The 7,575-nt window shown below is 40.0% G+C and overlaps 1 protein-coding gene across 2 annotated transcripts in view; it reads left to right on the top strand.

The window, feature by feature from the left end:
- Nucleotides 1–4,513: 4,513 nt before the first annotated feature.
- Nucleotides 4,514–7,575, top strand: part of thsd7ba (thrombospondin, type I, domain containing 7Ba) — a 137,960-nt gene continuing 134,898 nt past the window's right edge. For both annotated transcript variants that reach the window (XM_031281754.2, XM_031281753.2), the window contains exon 1: nt 4,514–4,847. The gene's annotated coding sequence lies outside the window, so the exon portion shown is untranslated. The remainder of the gene's footprint in view (nt 4,848–7,575) is intronic.

Here is a 7,575-nt window from a genome sequence, read left to right as displayed (position 1 = left end):
TGCCTCCAATTGATGGCCATTTGGAGGCAGTTTGTGGTGCTGGTGAAGTGTATGTAGGTTTTTCTAATAATTTTTAAATATTTTATATATAATATCATTAGGGCTGTCAGCATTAACGCGTTAATCGCAATGCGATTAAGGGCCGAGCATAATGCGTTAATTTTTTTTAATCGTATTAATCACATGCCGCCATTTATTAATTTATTTTCACTTCACTCGGCTTTGCGTCGTGCCTAACATGCTACTATTTTGCCGTACTTCCTCGTAACACATCGAATAGCAACGCGCCTCATTCTGGTGCCACTGATATGCCTGCACTTCTCTCTGATGCTCTGAAACAGACGTTACAGGCAACAGAAACATTACTGCATGTGACGCTAGTTAACACTATACTTGACAGCAGCTAACGTTAGCCTACCGCTAGCTAGTAGCTGGATTAAACACGGTTACAATGCTGACAGCTAACGCTAAACAGTGTAAAGTTTGTCTGTATTTCACTGTAGAGGATTCCGACACCGGGATGTAACAATCTGCAGCTGTTGTTGTCGGAAAAACACAGATGGTGCGTTCATGAAACTGGTAATTTACAGCCTCGTGGTGCATTCAAAGTTGTTGTTAAATGCCCTTTTCCCATCTGGTGGTTGTTTTTGTCATTCAACAGCTATTTACTAGTGAAATAAGTTATTGTTATAGTGATTACATTATTATTAAACATTTAATTTTGACGATATGGCCTTAGCAATAAACAAGCCATTCTTTAATGTCGCCAACTGTTTAGTGCCCTTCTTTTTTTTTTTTACTTTCTTAAAAGTATCGGTTCAGGCCCCGTTAAGGCACCGGTACCGTTTTAAAAGTACCGCTTTAGCACCAGTATCCAAACCAAACAATACCCAACCCTAATATTGACTCTAGATTCAAATGTGTGACTAGATTAAATATATAATAAACAAATACAAATCTTAAAATCAAGTTCATAAAGTCATTTTCTTTGCATTCATTTGATTCCCAATCAAGATACACTGGTAAGAATTGCTTTTCATTGTTAATATGTACTTAAAAACAGTTGTGAAATACAAAATAATAGAATTTTAATTATGTGATAAAACATGCGATTAATCGCGATTAACTACATAAAATTCAACGATTAATTGCGATTATGAAAATGTAATCGTTTGACAGCCCTAAATATTATATATTAACACTTGACTTTACCTACCTAAAAGTATGATTTATTGTAGGGCTGTTGTATTAGATATTAGTTTTAGCTAGGGTTGAATATCTTTTTTTTTTCCGATACTGATGCTAAAACAATACTTTTAAAATGGTGCCTGTGCCTAAACTTTGAAAAAAAAATAGAGCACACAATGACAGTCGGCGAAATTAAAGAACGGCTTGTTTATTGCTAAGGCCACATGGTCAAATTTAAAGAATTAATTTAAAATGTCATAACACTAATAATATCTATTGTATTATTGTATATATATTGTATATATATTGTAATAACAATAACTTATTTTACCAGTTCTGCATTGTCATCCGGTCCGGTAGATACTGGTTGTTTAGGTTTCGGAACCCAACCCTAGTTTTAGCTAGGTGTACCTAATGAACTGGTAATTGAGTGTAAATAATGTATATTTATTACTGAAATTACATTTTGCTTATTTAGTAGGTATAATTGGATACATCCAGCACAAAAAGTAAGGACATTTGTGTTTGGTAGATTATTTCTCTGTGGTAACAATGCTTTTTGGCAATAAATCTTATACCGTTGGAAAGCCTGTTTAGTTCCCTTTCAAATGGTGCCCCATTTGTAAGGAACATGCATTTGTGGGATGAGCAGCAGCGCTGAGTATGTGGGTTGTGCCCATGAAAAATTTGCCAAATCTTCTCTGCCAATGCCAAACAGATGGATGATTGAAGTTTGAAGAAACAAGACATATTGGCAATTTAACAATTTATTCATTTCACAAACAGGAGCTTCAGTAGCGTGTGGAAGAACCATACACAGCCACAACAGCCTGGCACCTCCTCCTCATGCTGGTCACCAGCCTGGTCACACACTGCTGTGGGATGGCATCCCATTCTTCAACCAGCATTTGTTGCAAGTCAGCCAACGTGGTTGTGTTGGTCACTCTTGCACGAACAGCACGCCCAAGCTGATCCCACAAGTGTTCAATGGGGTTGAGGTCAGGACTGCTGGCAGGTCATTCCATCCTCTCCACTCCCACATTCTGGAGGTAGTCTCTGATAAATCCCACCCTGTGGGGGCGAGCGTTGTCATCTTGGAGAATAGAGTTCGGTCCCAGACTGTGGAGATATGGGATTGCCACCGGTTGCAGAATCTCATCTCTATATCTCTCTGCATTGAGATTGCCTCCAACGATGACAAGCCTCGTTTTTCCAGTGAGGGAGACCATGTTCTTAGTTTAGTTAGCATGCTAATATTGCTTATTAGCACAAACATAAAGTAGCCTACAATTTAGGCTGATCATGGCGCTAGAGATTGATAGATCTGTTCAAACAATTCGGATTTCTTAGACATTGTTTATGTTTTTCTATACACAACAACAATTACTGCAATACCAACTATAGCTAGATGCAGAAATCCACAAGAGGTGAGAATAAGAGGTAGCACAGCCACACACACTTTGAGTGTTATAGAAGTCTAAAGTTGAAATTGAATAACGATTAAATGAATTGCTTGTTCCTACTTGAAACTCAATGAAACTGCATGCTCGCAATTGATTTTACTCCATCCACCAGGAGCACCTTCCTTCCATCCTATTTGTTGGCTTTTATTTAGTTAGCCAGGGTAGGAGAAGGGCAGCTACAGAGACAAGCTCATTTGAGCCACAATGGAATGACCAGGCAAAGCACTTAAAAGCCCTGGGAAATAAGGTCTGGGTCATTGGAATCTGGGGTTTTTCAGGAGCGTGGCCAGGAAGGTCAATAAGGGAGCGAAGCTTAGAGGTGGGGTAGGGATTGGGGGTGGATGGGAGACCAGGACCGGAGGTGTTAATAGAATCCGAGTTTCCTGTGGATGACCTCTCAAAACAGGCTCGGCTGGAAGGTTGACATGTAATCATTAAATGTCATAGGAGAGCAAAAACCCAAGCTGCTACTCTTGGACTGCACTCTTGTCTCTAATATTACTGTGAGAATGTGACACAGGCAGTGACAAATATGACCATAAGCCTCCCAGTTTACTGTAAATTTCACAAACAACAACCAACCCTGTGCTAAAACTTTACATAAGTGACGCTGCCCTTCATCTCTATAACTGCAGCAAATCTAAATTAGGGGGAAACTTGATAATTATTTTTTACATGCACAGCAACTTTCTCTGAGATCTTTCTGCTAATTCTTGGTTCTCCCTAAACGATTTTAGCCCTGATTTTCTACTCGACGACTTTTTCGTAGCTCCCTGACAAAAGCCCCACATCAGAGGCAAATTGGCACTGTCTTGGTGCTCACAAATTGGCGCTTGAGCGATATGCGCGAACTGTTTAAAGGTGCGAACCGTGAGGGTCGCTGGTGCCTCACAGACGTATTCTAGATATCTAGCAGGCTAAACATCTGGACCTGTCGGGACATCTGTCGGGGACCTACAGCCAATGAGAGCGCAAGACACAGGTTGAGGGAAAACCAAGGGGAGAGGTCACCAGTATTATAGGATCTTTACCTTATGTGTTGTATTTGCAAGAAGTTGTTGCACCTAGAGAAAACAGGCTATAATTGGTAAAAACGTGTGTAAACAGGCTATTTTGTGAAAATGTGTCAACGACGACACCCCTAACCCTTCTATTCTTCCTTTTTTAATTGCTGCAAATCAGCCACCAACAACTTAGAGCGATTGTTCCAGGCACACTTCCGTTTTTGGAAAAAAAAAAACATTCTGTCTCGCATCATGGCATTATTATGTTATTTCACGTGTCACTTCTCGCGCGTCACTTCTTGCGTGTTTTTTGTGACAAAACATAGTTTGGAGGCCGGACATATCAGGAATTCCTTCTGGTGAAATATCTTGTAGTGTGTTACCTGCTGTTGCCGGTCAGTCATGTAGTGTAACGACCACAACGACTTCAAAACTCCTGATTACCATACAGCAAGCTTTGACTGTGAACAGTACAGTACAGTGAAAGTCGTGTAGTGTAAACTTAGCTTGAAATAAATAGTAGAATGAATAAGAACATGTCTGAATGTCATGAATGGATTGTAAATAGCAGCAAAGTCATACCTCTGGACCAGTGTGTACGGATATGTATAAAATGAAAGGTCATGCATTTTTATGAAGCTTCCCTGCATCTACACATTGTCATTCATTCCTTTTTGCTGTATCTTTTGCACACCTATGCGATGCAAGATGGCTATCAACACTGCATCATGTGAAAGAAATATATTCTTGAGCATGTCATTGTTTGAAATGTCAGATTTTACTCTGCTGTGGTATCAGATGTTTATATCAGTATCTCTTTTTTTTCTTCTCTCTTTTTGTCTTCTTCTACCTCAGACCCTGTAGCCCCCGCTGACTCTTGTGCCAACCCTGGTGGGAACATCAGTGGGTGGGTACTTGACAGAGCCAGCGCCAGGAAGATAAAACCACTCAGTGCTGCTGGAGGTGTAACACAGTCCCAGCCCTCTGCACATTGATTCACACAGGATTAAGCCACTGCATGATGCTTCAGGCGGAAGGCCTGGCATAGCTGAATTACCGTCCCCGTCAGAATTAACGTCTTTGGAAGCCTCCTCTGCCTTGCTCCTGTCTTCAGTGGAAGGAGTAGTAAAAATTATCTGCCACTGCACCAACCAGATCACCCAAAGGGATGACTGGCAGTCATCTGTGTCAGGTACCTGCAAATCATGCCAGCTAATAGTGTCAGCTACTGTGTATTTACGTGTGCTTGCAGTGTGGGAGTTGATTTTGAGGGAATTTCTTAATTCTTAATTTCTGAGTTTTATTCTGGGGTGCAGCTACTTAGTTTTGTCATATCTGTCCTAACCAGTGTCAATTGCGTCAATGAAAACTATGACAGAAAATATAGGTTGACAAACTTCTTGTCATGACTGAAACAAGACCAAACTAAATCAAAAAACTGTGACACAATGTAAGACATTACGGTCAAAAAATAAAAACTATAAACAATAACAATAACAAATACAAACAATAATTAAAAACAAAAACAATATTGTGAAAGTTGTATTTTTTAATGCAAATTCTTATGCAACCACCTGCATCACCTGAATCACTCTGTATTCTAAGGCTTCTGATTAGTAAATCACATTTCTCCATCACCCAAAATATCTCTTGTTCAGGAGTTGATTTAGCCTGCTTGATCATTAATAAGAAGCATTTCACATTCAGTAACATACTGTCTCTGTCAGTAATGTGACGTTACATATTTTTATGGACTAAAATTATCTACAATCCACTGCAAATTAGACGAGGAGCAGCAACAAAACAGCAGGGGAAAAAAATACAAAAACATTCAGGCAGCGCCAAAAGGGTAACCTAATGAAACATCAATTAGTGTTGATGTAATGTTAATGTTACACACAGACAGCTATCTTTTGTGCTGCTATCGGAATGAATGAGTGAATTTTAGGATTAATGTTGACAGCCAACCATCTGAATCTTTCTTTAGATATTCGCTTAAGAAATATCACATTTGAGCATCTCCTCTCATGCTAAACTCAGACAATGAACAATATTTTTACAGAGTGAATCCATTTCTGAATGATTCGCTGCTCTGCATTGGAGAGCACAGGGAGCTGCGATAAATGCTATGCGAGCAGTAATGACAGAGAGACAGTGGTTCTGTTCAAAACAGCCAGAGTTTTGAAATGATTACTGGGTTTACTGAGAAGAGTCAGTCTGCTGTATTACTGCACAGCAGAGTGACATGGACTCTGTGTGGGAATACACACACAGGACTTTTCTGCTAACCTGGCGATAGACAAGAACAACACCCGTAACCACTGCAACTGTACACAACAAAGATGGCGACAGCTGTAGCCTTAAAATACGTAGAATACATTCAAAATTAAAGAGATGCAATATAAAAGATACAGAACCAAAAGAGCCGTATTCACAGGTAAACAAAACAAACTGTTCTGTCCTCCCTGTTAAAATTAAGAAATCGCCTACTGGTTACAGTTGATAAAAAGGCCAACGTTAATTGTTAAATTAATTGCCATCTATGATGGGCCAAAAACTCAAGTCTTCTGCATGAACTTGCTACACACCCATTCACCATCCCAACCTCCATACCCTTACAATTGCCTTGCTACACATACAGTAGGGCACACTACTTTCTGCTATTGCACTAATCATTGGCATTGAATTTACATTGTAAGGTGCAGATTCATCCAGTATGGATGTAATTTCTAAGATATTGGGCTAATCTGTCCCTGTATGCTTATTTTTAACTTATATTAAATCAGCAGTGCCCGTTCGTTGTACAGTCACGAGGAAACGTCCGAAGAGGCTAAACCTTTTTGGAAATGGCAAATACACAGCATGTCTCAGAGCTGTCATTATCTGTTCAGCCAATACAATTCGAAAGTCGTCTTTGTTACACTTCTGAATAGAATAACAGAAACTGTGTCAGAAGAATTCAGGAATAAATGGAGATGGACAGCAATATTCTCAAATATTAGTCCATGCAGTGACCGATGAATGCAGCTGCACCCACAAGCCTGTGATCAAAGAAATACAAAAAACTGTGTTGCGCATTGCATTTCTGATTGTCTCAATGCTGTCATGGTCATTCCTGCCAATGAAAACATCTGCAAAATTCAGCTTCTTTGGGTGGGAATACATTTCTGTTTTTGTATTTCCAAACGCAATCAAAAACAATTACATGCATCACAACGTGGAGAAATACGTGCAGCTGCGTTAACCTCAATATACTGGATGCAGTACACACAGAAGAGCACAAGGATATGGGCAGGAATTTAAGCCGAGAATGTGAATAGAGAATGAGCTGGTTGGCTACATAATTATGTGGAATTCCAGGGAGGAGGTTGGCATCTCTGGAACACGTACTGGGATCAAATGCCTTTGTTTCCACTCCAGATAGAACTAGCTGTTTGGCTTATTTAAAGAGAGGCTGGAGGATGGCATGGGGATTGTTCAGAGTCTTGGCATACCAAATTAGCTTTTGCCGCTCATTTAGAAAGATCTAATCAAACAGTAATTATTGTGACCACCTGTGAAAGAGAAGGCTGTTGAGTGTTCATCTGTTCCCTTATGGTAGATGCAGGGTCCTTACTCTCTCAATCCAGTGAGTGAGCCCCAAACAAGGACCACAGGAGACAGAGAAGCAGATTGCATTCCATCAGATCACGGAGTATCTAATAGTATGCACGACAGCATCTGAGCCACGCTGCTGTTTGCTAGGTTTTCTCTGACCACTGAGAGCCTGGCATGATTCCTTTGACCCAGATATTTAGCAGTTTAAGAGATTTTCTTTTTTAAGAGTTTCAAGATAGACTGCATTCCACCTCTACTGGCACAGTCCAAGCCTGAGCTGTAAGAACACAATTGCCACCAACCCTTGAAACCGATTGACAGGC

This window comes from Sander lucioperca, chromosome 8 (assembly GCF_008315115.2).
Source record: "Sander lucioperca isolate FBNREF2018 chromosome 8, SLUC_FBN_1.2, whole genome shotgun sequence".
Lineage (NCBI taxonomy): Eukaryota > Metazoa > Chordata > Actinopteri > Perciformes > Percidae > Sander > Sander lucioperca.
The sequence above is the reverse complement of the archived record's forward strand: the minus strand, read 5'-3'. Positions and strand labels throughout refer to the sequence as shown.